General features: G+C 39.5%; 1 protein-coding gene across 1 annotated transcript in view; it reads right to left on the bottom strand.

Moving 5' to 3' along the window:
• The window catches only part of GSTCD (glutathione S-transferase C-terminal domain containing), a 183,973-nt gene that overhangs the window by 42,284 nt on the left and 125,665 nt on the right, over positions 1 to 16,024 (bottom strand). The window lies entirely within an intron of this gene.

Genomic DNA, 16,024 nt, shown 5'->3' with positions numbered 1-16,024 from the left:
GCCCTTGCCTTCAAGGAGCTCACAATCTAATCTAAAAATCAGAGAATTCCAAAGTTGGAAAGGGCCTCTTCAGGGTTCTCTTTTAACCCACATCTGAAAAAGAATTCTCTCTAGACACATCTGAAAAGCAGTCATCAGCATGGAGTCCTCCCACAGCAGTACATTCTACTTATGGATGGCTCCAACTGAAATTTTCCAGACATGAAGCCTAAATTTCCTCTTTAGAATTTCTTTTACAATTTCTCTGGGGTCCATCTGACAGCCTTTTGAATACTTAAAGATGGCCACCATGTTCCCCCTAGATCTTCTCTTTTCTAGGTTAAACATCTCTAATTCCTTCAACCAAATCTCATATGGCCTGAACTCCAGGTTCTGTATCATCCTAAGGATCCTCTGGCTCGTCAATGTTATTTCTAAAAGATCCCAGAGATGACTATAATACTCCAAGAGGCAAAATCTAGAGGGCTGATCTCCTCTTTATCCCTGGGACCCAAGCCTCCGAATGCCATCCCTCATGGCAGGAATTCTTCGCCTACCATCTCATACCATCAGCTCACACAGAGCTTGCAGCTCACTAAGCCCTCACTAAGCTCTCTTCCATATTACTGCCCAATCATGTTTCCCCATCTTGTACTTGTCAGATCAATTTTTGAACCCATAAGACTGTACATTCATCCCCATTAAATTTTATGAGTTTTTTGGGGAGAGAGCAGAGGGCAAGAAGGAGGACAGGCTGTGATTTAAGTGATATAGATAACTTCTATTGAGGAAAATCCCCCTACCAACTCCGCTCAGCTGCTGCTCTGCAGATTCTGCGTTCAGTTGGCTGAGGCTCTGAAAAGTTAAACGACTTTCCAAAGGTCACACGGCCAGTATTTGTCAAAGCAGAAATGTGGCTTTTCCTTCCTTCTCAAATCTGAGAAGCATGCTTCCTATGACTTTATCCAAAAATTAATTAAAACTGCCAAAGAGCATAATGTCAAGCAGAGATTCCTGGGACACTCTACTAAAGACCTTCTTCCAGGTTGACAGCAAAACCATTAACAACTACCCTTTCATTTCAGCCATTTGACCAGATCTGGATCACTCTCACTGTCTATCATTTAGCCTGTAGCTCATCTTTTCCACAAGAGTAGTGTGAGAAGCTTGATCAAACACTTTGCTAAAATATAGGTAAACTATATCTACAGCATTCCTTTAATCTACCAGTTTAGTGACCCTGTCAAATAAGAAATAAGGGCATTCTGGCAATATGGCTAGGTACAAAGAGTCAGATTTCAGCTCAATAAAAGATAATTTCCCTAACAATTCTCCAAAAGGAGAATTACAGAATTTGAGGGAGTTGGAAGCAACCTTAGCAGTCAATGTTTGCTCATCTGTACAACAAGGCAGTTCAATTAGATGGCCTCTATCTAGTCTGACAATGCTAATCTCAGTCCAGTCCATACAACGCAGGGTAAGTAATGAGCTCCCCCTATCACCGGAGATCATCAAGTATCAGGTGGATGACTCACCTAGAATCTTGTAGGAGGAACTCCAGCTTAGGTCTGAGTTAGACTGAATTTCTGAGGTCCCTTCCACTCCAAAATATTATGATTCTTGGTGTATATTTCTTGAGTTAATTGTGAGAAGGACCTCTGTTACACAGATTTTGAGAGGAACAACTATCTGTATCTACGTATCTATATCTATAGAGTATTTGGACCTGTTTGGAGAAGGCAGCTACATAACACAGAGCATTCTTATTTCACTGGCACAGAAGGGTACTGTTTACCCGTGTGGCTTCTAGGAAGCCCTGGGAACCCGAGAATCACACCATTTGAAAGATATGAATGAGTCCTATCATTACATGGAAGTCAAATTCTCCCAGCTCTTCTAAGCAGCTTCCTTTTCCTTGAAACTTAATGCAATTTACAATTGAAAGAGGGGCATTCTCCATCTGGGAAAGACCTAAATCCAGTGGAAAGAAACAAAATTGAGCCCTCCTTTCTATAGTCACACTGATCAAGTCCATCAAAGCATCAAATGAATGAAATTATTTCACGGGCACAATACTGACATATTTAAGTATGCCCTTTTCAAAAGAGAGGTTAATAAAATGTTGACCTACCAAATTTTAGTGACTTAACTAAAAGGAAAAAAACCCATAAAATCTTTTTTGAAGAAAAAGTTTTCAAAGGTATCCTTGATCCCCATTTTGGAGGAAGTACAGCACGGTCTATCTTTGAGATAAGAAGAATCATTAAGCTTTTGGCCTTCCTTCTCCTGAGGGAGGATTTTTTATAGTTTTGGTTTTTCTTCTTAACTGCCGCATTTACATTTCACTCTGGATTCTTTAAAATATGAAAACTGAATGCAGTTGGCTTTGTGCAGGGCATTCTGTCTGAGTAGCTAGGTCAGGGCGCATGGTACAAATATTTTCGGTATCTGATCTGCTCTGTAGACCCTTCTCATTCTTTGGTAAAAGGATTTTGCACAAGAACAGTCAAAGAGAACTAGGTTTTGTCTCAGACTAGGAGTAGTCAAAAGACATTCATTAGAGAGTCTTAAAATAGCATGTCCTGACATGTTTTCACAAGCAATTTATAATTATTTGAACATTTAAAACTTTTTAAAAAATTCAATGCATTTCTTCTTTTAAAGGATTACATTTACATGGAAGGAATCCATCCAGAAAAATATCCAAGGAATCTATTGGAATACTTTCCTATCTGTAAAAAGCTGGCATCAAAAAGTTTAAGCAAGACGACAAAGAGGCTGCTTGCCCCAGACAGGCACAGGTAGTGCTAAGATGTCCAGATCATCACCTAAAAGAACATCTTTGTTAAAGTGCTTTTTGCCTTCCAAGTCCAAATTTTACAAATATTATGAAATTGCTGGAAATTTGAACACAGCCTCAAAAAAATTCAATGAATTAGGGAAAGGTATACTGAGATTTGGTACTCATTTTTAAAAGTGACTTTCTATTTTTATCGTTGTACTAGTGGACTGGAAACTACTTATAAACACAGGAATCAGAGTTATGATCTATTTATAATTCAGCTAAAATGCTAATTTCTCTAGGTGTTAGCAAAGAAAGCAACTTAAGATGATTCAAACTTTTGATAAAATTATTTTACATGTTCTGTGACATATCATTCTGCCCGCAGCGGAACATTTTCCTCGCCCAATTCATTGGAAACATAGATGTTTAAACCATTTTAATGCTGTTCAGACATTGTCTTCACTCCTTCAAAAAAAAAAAAAACCAACCAGCATTCAGAGACCATGTTTCAAGCTAGAAAAGAGATATGCTGAAACACTAGCATAATTTTTCCCAAGCATCAAATAAGGCAATGGAGTTTGGCACAGCCTAACCAAATAAAGGAGCTATGATTTATGCTATGTTGGGCTTTCAGGACCAGGGCTGCAGCCAATAGTGCATGGCTCAGATTAGATAGTTTTTCTTTTTCTTTTTTTTTTTTCAGCCTGAAGCAATAAATTACCTTGCACAGTGTAATTTACTTGAAAGATAATACTTAGATATAAATTAGACTTCTGAACTAAAGATTCTTTTGACTGTTCTACTTTTCAAACATTTCTTTGTGATTCTATACATGAAAAAGTTCTTCGAAAAATTTAAATATAATGAAACAGGCAGAAATTATAACTGCTAAAATGAAATTACTTTAAAAAGTTTTTAAAAGATGCTGGAAATTTGCAAAGCTACAGAAACAGGACTAGAAAATGCAGACTTAGTCACACAAACTAGGCAGATTTTGTGTGTGAATTTCTGAGAGAAGCTTTCTTAAATCTGCCATTTGTATCAGCATTTTGAAAACAGATAGAAGAAAGAGGTGCCAGTAATAAAAGAAACTATAATGAATGATATCATTTGTGAGCACTGTCTCCTCTACAACATTAACAAAAACCATCCTGATTAATGTTAGCATGGTCTATTTTATGGAGTCAAGGACAGGGAGTTCCAGTGTAGTTACTGCCTCATGTGTAAGCCTGAGCTAGTCATCAACTGGATTCTCTGTGCTTGAGGGTTATATATAAAATGGGCACCGCAAAACAGGTGTCTATCTCTTTGAGATAATGTGATCAAGTCTAAAGTCCTTTGAGCTCCGCTGACACAATTTAATTTCCACTGAAAATACAAAAAGTGCTTCCAGGGAGGATCATAGGATTACAGAGCTGGAGCTCAAAAAGACCTTGGAGATCACCTAGTCCAATCCCCTCATTTTAGAGACTAGGAATCTGAAGCCCAGAGGAGAACAGACAGTGTGAGTTAAATGTCCTCATTATGTTATGAGCAGTCAGTCACCACTTTTGCCTTAAATTGAGTATAGCCTTGAAAACTATGTTCTTGTCTTTTTTGGATTTTTTTTAATAGGATAGCCAACAACTATATCAGGTGAGCTGAATTATACATTTTTTAATTAATCACTAAAATTCAATAAGAATGCTTAAATTTCATATATTGATTTAAACTTTTCTCATACAAGGCAGGGAAGTAGGTATATTACGTGTAATTACTACAGAATTTAAGAAATACACTTCAATAAGCATTCAGGTTCTTAGGTACTAACTAAAAGGTAGACATAAGATATACTGAGTCCTCTAAATAAATATGAATCAAAAGTAAACTTATTATGTTTATCAGAAAAGAAAGGGCCCAAGACTGTAAAATCAGAAATTTCATTCCATAACATACTTTAAGTCATTATTTTTCCAAATTCTTTATGTCCATCTAAAATAACTACATTGATTTTCTAATACATTAGTAAACCTGCTGCATGTACAGTTAGAAACACCTCACTTTGCAATTACAGAGTTGGTACAACTCTATATGACAATCATTTTAGAAGAGAACTGTTAGCTATCATTAGCTATAACCATTAGCTGTTCTGAAATGAAGATGATGCCTCCCAGAACTACTGCTATGTAAGGTGGTACCATGGGTCTGGCTAACTGGAGAGAATAAAAATACATTTTAATACACATAACAGGTGTTCAAAAATACAAGCTGAATGAATGAATGAATGAATGAATGAATGAATGAATGAATGAATGAAGGTCATGCTAAAGACTGTCTCTGCTTTTATGACTTCATCTCCTGCTGCCATATGTACAGTGATAGCCTGTAAGTATCAAGTCTAAAAGCAAGCTAAGTGTCTTTCTAGAGACTTAAGAAAATAGCTACTACTCAAAGACTCTAAGGAGGCTTGGATAAGCTTTTGATAAATTCAGGTATCCAGGGTGTAATCCAGAAATCTGAAGGCACCTGACATCCTTGACACATTAGGAGATGATTTATGGTATTCGCTACCTGCGCTACTATAAGAACATCTGTCTCTCTCAGGTCTGTGCACATTTGAGAGATAACTGATAGAGTTGTGATACTGAAAAGAACTCTCTGAAGTGTTATTGTTTCATTGAGCATCTTTCCACATCACAGCAAAGGTACCCAAGCTTTGAACTTCTTAGTTTTATGTTTCCTCTTCTCATTTTTGAGGATCTCAGAAACCATAATTCCAAACGTGCCTCCTACCTGTATTTGCCACAGACAACTCTTGTCAGTGTAACACCCTTTAAAATTAGCTTCGGCTCCCATCTACACACTGTTTCTGAAATGGCACAGAAGAAGCAGACCCATGATTTCACTGGGATCCTGGGTAAGAAAACTTCCTCGACCAATGGAAGTTGGCATGTTCTATGCTATTTATCACCCAAGAGAGTTGCCTAGAATGCTGAGTCAGAGGCAGGACTTGAACCCATGTCTATTTGTCACTGAGGCTGAGCACAAAGATTAAATATAAACTCTTGTCTTTCCCCTCTCATCCATGTGTCCCACACTTCAGCTACAAAGGCAGCAAAAGTCTGTTGGAATTCTTCTACAAGGAGGGTAGATGGAGGATCTTAATACAACACGCTCTTAGAATCTCAGATCAGGTCTGCAAGAAGGGGCTGTGCAGGGGGAACTGCCCATCCCGTTTATATTTGACGTAAAAGTGATTACGTTTTTCTTGAGACTCAGCACTGAAAAGCTATTTATTTTATTTTATCCCCCAAATGAAACAGCTCAGAACAGGTCGACCAATACAGAGGAGCAATTTAATTTCTGAACTTCAGAATCCTGGGGACATATCAATTCAGCATTATTTTAGGTCTTATAAGCTACTCTATTTAATGAACTGGCCTGTGGGTATTATGCTTTCCACAAAAAAAGTCACTTTCTGCCCATGTGCCAGCAGGAAACTTTTTCATTTTGCTGAGAAGTGGTTTACAGGGAGGTTGAGCAATCATTTGGCTGCAAAAGAGGATTATCCAGGAAGAAAAAAAAATGAATAAAGATGGGGAAGATCTTCCTATTATTTTATCTTAAAAGATAAGGACTGGACTTGTGATTTCATTAGCATGGGGAGCCCTACCACTGTAGGCTGGCACCTGTTCTGCAATCCAGAGAACTGCCCAAGGTGCTGAGAGGTAAAGGGGTTTGCCCAGGGTTACCCAGACAATCTATGTGTCAGAGGCGAGTTCTGAACTCTGCTCTTCCTGACTTCCAGGGCAGTTCTCTATCCATCATACACATGAAGCTGCCTCACCACAATATTCTAGATGCTGATTAAAAAAAGAATGTACCCTTCTGCCCCCACAGAAAATTCTAATGTGAAATTCCCAAACACAAATCCCTAAGGTTTACTAAAACAGAGTAAGGATTGAGAGAGAAACATCTACTATGTTGGAGAATGTCACAGAACCACATGCCCTGCCAAAGGAGATCCTTGTAGGCTTCATTTATGGTGAATAATGAAAATCTTAAAAATCATTTTACTTCCGCTTTGGGGCTTTTAAACTAGAACCCAGAAACAGTGAAAACAAATTTTATTTTCTTTAACAACTTTATACAAAAGTAAGCATTCACTGATGTGTTATTAAAAATGTAGACTGTAATCCTTTTAAGTTGCCCAAAAGACAAAAATTAAACAAAAAGGTCATAAAGTTTTAGAGAGACAAAACAGTAAATCTTCAGAGAATTGGTTATTCAGTTATTCCTTCCCTTTCTCCTTCAAGGGAGGAGCAGGTTCTGCAAAATATTTACAGAACACAAACGTTACCTATTTGTTTGAATTATTGCAGATTTTCTCTGTGTTTAGGCAACTCAATAAAAGCACATTAATTTACCTTTGGGAATGTCATTGACTTTTTTGGGCCTTTCTGATTCAGTGAGTTAAAGAAAAAAAAGCAACCTAAGAAACTATACACGTGAAACCTTAAAAAATCAGATTTTTTTTTTTTGCAAAGTCTTGGTTTTAAAAGGGTTGGAAAAGCATCTGACTTTTTTTTTTAAGGTTTTAAGGAGGGGGAGAAGCAGGGAGAGTTGTTCTCTGAGGTAGCTTGGGGCTCTAAATGTCAGTCAGTTATCAAGCCTTTCTTAAGGGCTTACAATGTGCCAGGCACCTTAAGGGCTGGAGATACAAAAATTCAAAGTCAAACAGTGTCTGTCCTTACTTAGGGATCTGCCATCGAATGGGAGAGACAATAAACAATTAGCTGGCTACATACAAGACATGTGTAGAGTTGATGGAAGGTAATATTAGAGGAGAAGACATGAAGAGCTGGGGGGACTTGGACAGGCCTCTGCAGAAGCTAGTAAGAGGTGAAAGGGAGGAGAGGGAACATTCTCGGTACAGGAGATGCTATGTCTCCCTCCCACTCCCACCTCACCCCTCAACTTGCACCCACCCACCCTGCCCAAGGCCTCTGGTTCTGTGTGGGAAAAAAAATTAAAAATCCGTGAATACTTATTCTAATGGGTTGAAAGGATTCATGTAGATCCTTCCTCAAATAAAATGAGATTAGAGTAAATTGATAAACTACATTTAGATTTAAAGAAATTCATCAAGCCACTGGATTGGAGGACTTAGAGCTGGAAGAGACCTTTGGAGATCACTTTGTGTCAACCCACAGCTTTATGGATAAAAGGATGCTAAGATCTAGAGCTGGAAGGGAACCGAGAGACTGGCCAGCTCAACCCCCACATTCTACAAATGAGGAAACTGAGGACCAGGGAAAGTTGGGCGACTTCTTCCTGGTTATACAGTCAGTCACTGGCAGACCTGGGACTACCACTTTGTCTCTACAACATACATGTAAATATGTGTGTATATGATATACATATTTTTTTAATAAATATTTGACAGAACTTGACTTTTTAAAGGTTCACTTCTGCATCACACTCTAATTCTTACTATGAGTCTATAACCTGCTAGAGCAGAAAAATAAACAGAAAAATATATAAAACAAAATAAAAACACTATTTTCTGAGGTTATGGCACTCTCTCTTTTCTCTTCATGTTGTAAAATTTGTGTCCCAAGAAATGAAAACAATTATTAATGTCGTTCCTGACCTGATAAACAATATCTCTGCTGCAAGGATAAAGTGAATGAATGTACATAAAGGGCTTTGTGCGTCAGTTATGGCCACCCCCAAATAATATATGCTAAGCCCCGAGGGCAGCATGGGCATTGTGAGGAGTGGAGAGTTCCCCCCTGAGTCAGGACAACCTGAGTTCAAGTCCCCCCCTTTGAAACATATTGGCTTTGTGACCCTGGGAAAGTCATTTAACCTCTGGGTGTTCCAGGCCACCATCTAAGCTGAACAACATGTTCAGATGGACACTGATGGACAGAGTTTCCTCACTGGGAGCTCCCTACATGGATGAGATCACAGGTCAGGACAAACAAATAGAAAAACCCTCGCATGAGAGCAGCCTTATGATGGCTCCTAGAAGTGACAATACAATATTCACTGAAGACGAACCTTGGTACCACTTCTCCTTCAGGCAGGTCAGTCTTGAGTCCTAGAGGCCTGAATTCTCTTCCCCTTGTCCATCTTAAGTACGGGGATCACTGTGACCCCCATGGGGTCAGAACACAAGATACAGTGGAAAGAATGCTTGACATAAACCAGAGGACCCAGGTTCAAATCATGGCTCTGTTCCTGGCACCTGTTTGACCTTGGGCAAGCTACTTAAACAATCCAATCCTTATGTGGGTTGGCCCAGCTGATCTCTAAGGCCCTTTCCAACCCTAACCCCATGATCTGATCCCACTGAACCACAGATTTGGAGTTGTTAGGGACTTTAGAGGGCATCTGGTCCAACCTCTTTACTTTGGATATTGTTGTTTATTTTCTTTGGGAGTTTTATTGCCTAAAGACTGGCTTCTCCCCACCTCATCAAGGCTGGACATGCAAAAGCTGTTCACAGACTCGGTCCACTTGATCAGCCTTTGACCTTCTCCTCAGGTAGCCTGTCATCTCCCTCGCCCACACTATCCCCTTCCTGGGGGCTCACCATTAGTGGTGTCAAACTTCGTGTGGACCCTGACTGGCTTAGCCCATTCCAGCGCAGAACTCCCAAGCCTTCCCAGAAGCAGGAGTTATAGTCAGGCTACACAGCGTACTTTAGTTAGGTCATGGACTTTGAGCTTGAAAGGATCTCAGAGGCCACACAGTCCAACTTCCTCCTTTTTACAGATGAGGAAACTGAGGTCTAGAATGATGAAGTGATGCGTGCAAGGTTATGCCTGTGGTATCGGTTAGATCTGGGGTTTGAACCCACGTCCTCTGCGTCTAAACCCACTGCACCAGAGGGAACAATTGAAACTACAACTAGGAGGAACATTACTGATTAAAAACATATTATCACTCTGGTTTAGGAAGCTTGCTAAAGCACTCATCGATCTCTTTTTGCGTGTGAATGCCCTTTAGCACAGTCGCTCAAGCTAAGGGTAACTGCCATGGAAATGGTCCTCTTTGGTGAGCTCCTAGGATATGTTAGAGATGCTCAAAATGATTACAGTAAAACTTCACTACTCTTGCTGCAGGAAGGGCACCCTGCTATTCCATAGATTTGGGTTTTACTGAAGATCAAATCTTGTCTCCCAAGTGCATAGTTATATGTAATGCATGCCTTTTGTTACATGCAGAGCCTGTAATATACTTTCTGTTTCCTTACAGCAGGAACAGTTTCTATTGTGTTCCTGACACTTCTTAAGTGGAGGAATTTTTGTGATTATTTAAATTATTTTCTCCAAAATTTTTAATTTTGGAAATGTCAACAATTTAATCCTAACTTTAACCATTTTGCATAGACAAATATTGGCAGTGACTAAGGTTAAACAGTCTACTTTAAAATAACTTTGAATTGGAGATAAATTATTCACTCAGGTCTCATCAGGGTTATGTATGTAAGTGTCATAGTGGATCGAATACTGGCTTTGGAATCGGGAAGGCTTGAGTTCAAATCCTGCCTGAGACACTTGCTAGCTGGAAGAGCCTGTGCAAATCACTTTTCCTAAGACTAAGTTTCTCCATCTCTATAATAGCAATAACTCCCAGCATTGTTGTAAGGATCAAATGAGATAATGTATGTAGATTAATCTATAAACTTTAAAGTCCCGATAATGATTCTCAGAGTCACAGAATGAAAGAGTTGGCAGGGACCCTCAAGCCTTAGAAACACAGACACGAACAAGAATCCTGCTTACGACATTCTTAGCAATTCAGTTCGACAAATGGCACAAATGTTCGTGACGCACTCAGTGTGTACCAGGTGCTTTACTAGGGTCTGGGGATACAAAGGAAAACCAAACCAAACCAAACCATCTCTGCTTTCTCGAAGCTCACTTTCTGCTACGTGACATGTCATCCTCTAGCCTTCATTTGAAGGCCTCTTGTTAGAAGGAACAACCACCACGTAGGCCAGCCCATTCTGCTTTGGGACAGCTCTCATCGTGGGGAAGTTTGGGAGCCAAAATTGTGCCTCTCTACAATTTCCACTCAAGGCTCCTGGGTCTGCTTCCCCGGGCCAAGCAAAACAAATCCTTCTTCCACATGAAAACCCTCCTTCCAATACTTGTTGCCATGTCTCCCTCTTTTCCAGGTTAAACACGTTCTATTCTAATGGATTCTTACACCTAATAGTCTTTAGGCCTTCAGCCTGTTTGCCTAGCTCTGGGTATTCTCCAAATTATGTCTGACCTTTGAAAACTGGGTACTCAGACCTGAACACAATATTCCCTAAGCCAGTGACCATCAAGTCCAACTTGTCCCTAAAGAAATCCTCCATCGAATATACTGGGCAGATGGCCACCCAGCCTCTGCTTGAAAACTTTCAGGGCAATCCAGTCCATTTTGGGGCAGCTGTAATTTGGGAGATGTTTTTCCTGACCTAAAATCTAAATTTTCTTCTGTAACACCTGCCAACTTCTACTACATCTACCCTCTGTGGTAACACAGAACAACTGCAATCCCTCTTTCACATGATAAACTTCAAAGACTTGAAGACAGTGATCACATTTCCTATGTCTTTTCTTCTTTAGTCTAAACCAGGGGTGGGGAACCTGTGGCCTCGAGGCCCTTTGGCTGCACTTGAAGACCTAGAGGGCCAAAGGTAGCCTTGAGGCTGCAGGTTCCCTACCCCTGGTCTAAACCTCCTCAGTTCATTCAACACATGCTCACTGTGACAGGGATTCAAAACCATTCACCTTTCTAGTGCCTCTGTTCTGGATATCCTCAAACTTATCAATATTCTTCTAATTTAAACTGGAGTACCCAGAACTGAACACAATAGTCTAGACATGGCCTAACTAGGGTAGTGCAGAAAAGGACTATCACCTCCTTATTCATGGAAGGTGTGCTTCTCTTAATGAAGGCCAAGATTACATTAATGTTTTTGACTGCCACATCACATTCCAGATCCCTGGGCACTTCACTGGAGACTTCTTGTCAAGATGACAATGAACCATTGATACCTTCTCTTTGAGTCCAGTCATTCCACTGGTTCTGGATCCATTTAACTATATTATTATCAAATCCATACCTCATCTTCTCCCCAAGAAGAACATGAGACACTTGATCTAACATAGGCTAAAATTTAGGGGACTATAGAGCCTTCTCCTTGTCTCTAAGTGCAGAAATGTTGTCAGAAAAGGAAAAAAAAAGTTTTGTGTGAGTTGACTTGTTCTTAATGAAGCCATTCTGGTTCTTTGTAATTGCTGTTTCATTAGCTATCACTTTGATTCATTCTATAATTTTGCCAGAAATCAAAACCATACTTTAGAAATAGATTCTCTAGAATATTCAATAGTGGGATTATAATCATTTTTCTTGTTCTAGACACTAGAGGTTCTTAAGCTTTTTTGTATCATAGATCCCTTCAGCAGTCTGATGAAGCCTATGGACTTCCTCTTTAAAGAATGTTGTTAGATGCATAAAATAAAATACATAGGATCATACAGGAAACCAGATAGATAGACAGACAGACAGACAGACAGATAGATAGATAGATAGATAGATAGATAGATAGATATACACACATATATGTATTAAAACAAGTTCATGGGCCCCAGGTTAAGAATCTTGTTCTATACATAAGGTCTTTTATTAGGTTAGCATTACTAGGTTACATCACTGACTCTTTATAAAACCCATACCCCCTTTATAGACTGTTGATATCTAGTCATGCTTCCCCAAATTGTACTTAAGTAGTTGATTTTTTTGGAGCCCAAATACAAGATATAACATTTATCCTTATTAAATTTCATCTTATTAGATCTACCCCAGTATTATAACCTATTGAAATTATTTTGGAGTCTGCTTTGTGTTATTGTGACATCAATATCTTAATCAAATAATCAACAGCAATGTTAAATATCACAAAGCAAAACACTGATCCTGGATATTCCATCACAGGCATCATTCCAACTTGACACAGACTTATTTATTAATGACTATTCTTTGCATCCGGTCATTCAACCAGTTACAAATCCAACTATTATTAATTAGTCCATGTTTCTCAACCTTGCCCACAAGGTTAGAATGACTTTGTCAAGTCCTGGGCAGCTGCTCTTTCAGATCATAATCAAGAGCTAGGAGAAAGGGATGAACAGCTCATGTCGTCCACTGGTGTTTTTGCAATGTTACCAGAAAGTAAGGATGGTGGCCAGCACATTGGGTGGATTCCCTTTGGCAAATATGGAAGAAATGGACAAGAGTCCCACATATAGGCAGTTATGAATGAGCTGCCTTCTACCACTGGAAAGAAGAGCCACACCAATGAGATCATAGGTCTATTTGTGAGCGATGATTTGTGAGTGATTTTTCAAATACAGCCTCACCCCCAAAACAAACAAAAAACCCTCTAACCCTTTCATTCCTTCATATGAGGGTAGACTTTCACAGGAGGTACCCCAAACCTTTTTCACTGGTTTCACTGAGGATGCCCTACATATTTCCATTGCTGAAGCCACATTTCTACCTAAGATAACTAACGCCATTGAGGCATACATAGAAAGTGATAACAAGCAGCTCTGAACACATTTCCTAAAATTTAAAGTTACTGATTCATTCCTTAAAGCTCAAAAGTATCCAGGAGCAGTTACATTATTCTTTCTTGTTAAGAACTGATTCAAGAAAGAAATATTATTTCTTTACAAAGTATTGAAATATACTGAGAACATAATAGCTGTAAGTACCAAAGACTTACATAACCAAGGTGAATAGAATACAACATTTTCAGGTACAGGCAGAAGTAATTTCTTTCTTATCCCATCACAGTGGGTGGTATTATAAGTGGAATCTTAACAGAAGGAGCTAAAATTTAAGCTGAAGGGATTTTTGATTAAATGAAGTTAGCATAACTTCGAACTAGTGACATTCCAAGTCTCAGTTCCCTCAGTGGTAAGATGAGAGGGTTGGAATAGATGACTTCAGAGGCCCTTTTCCAGCTCTAAAGTTATAATCCTATAATCAAGTATACAAGTCTAGTCTTTTGACTTGGCACAAGCAGAATGGTCTCATATTGTGGTATCGAGGTTTTTTCAAAATACTTCAAAATAAAGAGGCACTGCAATTGTTTCCCTTTAATCAGACTATATATATATATATTTTTTTTTAATTTATTTTTTTTTTCTGACCAGTTCCCTCATGTCCACTATAAACAGGTACCAGATTGAGGTTCAGGGAAATAGACTCAACTTTACCACTTAAATATAAAATATATTCACCCCTGGGAAAAAAGCAGCTAGTCAAAAGTTCTCTATTAGGCCTTTCTATAATCTTATAAATGTTCTCCTTTTACTCTCCAGCTAATAAAATGAAGTCCAGGGCTTTCTTTTTTCCTCATTAGCTAATATGAAACCAGAGGCCTTTCTAAAAGAATATACAGGGCATTAAATAAACAAAAGCAGTTATATCTGAAGGGCTTTAAAAAACATTAATGGAATGATTTAAGTAAAGCACTACACTTGTGCTTTTATTTATAATTAAGGGAACACCACTGGGTTAACCTATGAGTGTTTTGTTTGCTTTGGTATGCAGGATGTAAGGAATCACATCCAGACACTGACAAAAATATATGGGGATTAGTAGCAAGAACCAGTAAAACTATAAATGTTTTTAAAATATATTTTATAGCATACACAAACAAAAGGGCCATGCTACTCCTTTGCTCAACTACATTTTGGAAATGGGTGTAGAGGATGCTTGGTGCTCTCCAGTTAAGGTTTGCCACTCACTAGCAATACATTAACCTTCAAAAAAAGTCACAATCTCAATGGGCCTTAATTTCTCTATAAAACGACAGAGTTGGACTAGATTGGAGACAGTCGTTTTCCTTTAAGGCACTGAATATGGTGACTTTATCGATGGCACACAACATAGGCCTTTATGCTTCTTCCCCCTAGTACAATGGTGCCCTGAGGCTAGGACTATGATTGGGAAACAGACTAGAGATGCGGGCTCCCCAGGGGTGAACTCCTCTTTTAGCTGGAGAAGATCCATGGCTTTTTATTTCACTCCTTGGAAGCCATGTAGAGCATGAGGTTTACTATATGGCAGCTATAACTGTATTCACTGTCATGCCAGGAAATTGGCTTGACGAAACGGGTCACTGAGGGCAATACTAGTGCCAACATCAAAGGTAGAAGAGTAGGTCACAGGATATGAGCTGATCCTCTCTGAAGCCTAAAATGCCCCTCAAGGGTGCTCTGTTTCACCACTTTCATGATATCACCATATCTGGCAGGTCAGATCCACAAGAGATATACTGGGAGTAGGACCATGGAAGGCCATTCCCTTGTACGTACTTTTCAGTGCAGGTAGGAACTTTAGCAGCACCAGCGGAAAGCAGGGATGGTGTTTGGGCCATCACCAAGACCACCATGCCACACTGGCCAGAGGGGCCATCTACTCTCTTCTGGGTAGAAGTAATGGCATGAACTGTGGTTATGTTTCCTTCCACAATACCAAAACTGTCATGAATGATCTTGGCAGGGGGAAGGGAAGGGCAAGCAGTTGGCAGAGCATTAGGTATTACAGACAATAATACGGGAATTATCTAGAAGTGAGTTAAGGAATGGCCTTTGGGGAAGACCCTCAGGGCTGCTGGCCAAAAGAAAAACAGTTACTATTTACATTCACTCTGAGCCAGGAGGGCCCCAAAATAGCCATTAAGTGATGCTTGGACATTGTTGTCTAATCCATGAGATCGAGAGTGAATTGGGTTTAAGGCTTGGTGTTTGAAAAAGAAATCTAGACAGAGGACCCAGATGGCTCTGGAGGAGAAAGTGAGGCTGGTGACTTTGTATAGCCCTCCCTCATTCAAATCAAAGTCAATTGTAAGTCACATCATCATCTCCCTGATGTCATGGTCCTCTTCGAGAATGAAGGACAAACCACAAGGGAATTATTGTCTTTCTCATGGTTCACCTCCACCACAAACATAGAGGCATCCGCAAAAGCGGCAGAGATAATAACACTCATAGGGCCCTGGCCTTTTCCCTGGTGTTAAAGACGCCAGTGGACTCTACTATACACTCGGCGCCAGCATCTCCCCATTTAATATAGGTGGGATCACGTTCCTGGAAGATAGCAATGATTTTTCCACTGAGATTTTCTACTTTCCATTCTCAACCTTGACAATGTCTTTCAACCTTCTATGGGCAGAGTCATATTGGAACACTGAAATGATGG

Source organism: Phascolarctos cinereus, unplaced genomic scaffold (assembly GCF_003287225.1).
Source record: "Phascolarctos cinereus isolate Bilbo 61053 unplaced genomic scaffold, phaCin_HiC Scaffold_9;HRSCAF=440, whole genome shotgun sequence".
NCBI classification, from domain to species: Eukaryota; Metazoa; Chordata; class Mammalia; order Diprotodontia; family Phascolarctidae; genus Phascolarctos; species Phascolarctos cinereus.
Note: the sequence above shows the minus strand (reverse complement) of the source record. Positions and strands in the feature narration are given on the sequence as shown.